We start from the raw sequence: 884 nt of genomic DNA, 5'->3' as shown, positions 1-884 counted from the left end.
GGCCAAATCAGCTATTAGGTGTACAACTTTGCTTCCGCCGTTTTCCTATAGATGGCTTTATTGGTAAGTGGTGGTCGAAATAAATAGACCATAGACGTCATACAATAAACTTGGGTATCTGTCAACATAACCCCATAGAAACATTAGTCGATTTGTGTCTGCATCATAAAGTTATTCTCGATTGAAAATGTCAATTTACGAGCCAAATTCTCGTCATTTGCGGGAGGTTTTAATTTTCTGCTTAATATGAAGAAATCTGAGGCTCATCGAATGCTCTCAAATACTTATGGTGAGGCCGCTATTAGTGAAAGAACGTGTCGTGAGTAGTTTCAACGCTTCAAGAACAGTGATTTTGACGTCAAAGATCGGCATAGCGGTGGAAAGAGAAGGTTTTCGAAGATGCAGAATTGGAGGTATTACTTGACTCGTGTCAAAATCAAGAAGAATTGGCACGATCATTGGGAGTGACTCAACAAGCCATTTCAAAACGCTTCAAAGCCATGGGAATAAAAAAGAAGGGTGTATATCAGTTGGACATGGGGCAATTGGACACAGTCCGATCACAAGTCGCTGTTCCAAGGGACCCTACAAATGTCTCTAATCACACGGTGCTGTGATTGGCTGTGTCCAAATGCACCGTGTCCAAGTGCACCGCTCCCGAAAAAGAAGCAAGGAAATTGGGTGTACGAATTGAAGCCGAAAGATGTTGAACGGCGTTGGTTTGCTTGTGAACAGCTGCTTGAAAAACAAAGACGGAAGGGATTTCTGCATCGCATTGTGACTGGGGACGAAAAATGGGTTCATTACGATAATCCCAAGCGCAAAAAATCATGAGGAGTTCTCGGCCATGCTTCCACGTCGACGGCCAAACCGAATATTCACGG

Source organism: Odontomachus brunneus, unplaced genomic scaffold, assembly GCF_010583005.1.
Source record: "Odontomachus brunneus isolate Ranch 3 - 2012 unplaced genomic scaffold, Obru_v1 Obru_scaffold_257, whole genome shotgun sequence".
Classification (NCBI taxonomy): domain Eukaryota; kingdom Metazoa; phylum Arthropoda; class Insecta; order Hymenoptera; family Formicidae; genus Odontomachus; species Odontomachus brunneus.
The sequence above is the reverse complement of the archived record's forward strand: the minus strand, read 5'-3'. Positions refer to the sequence as shown.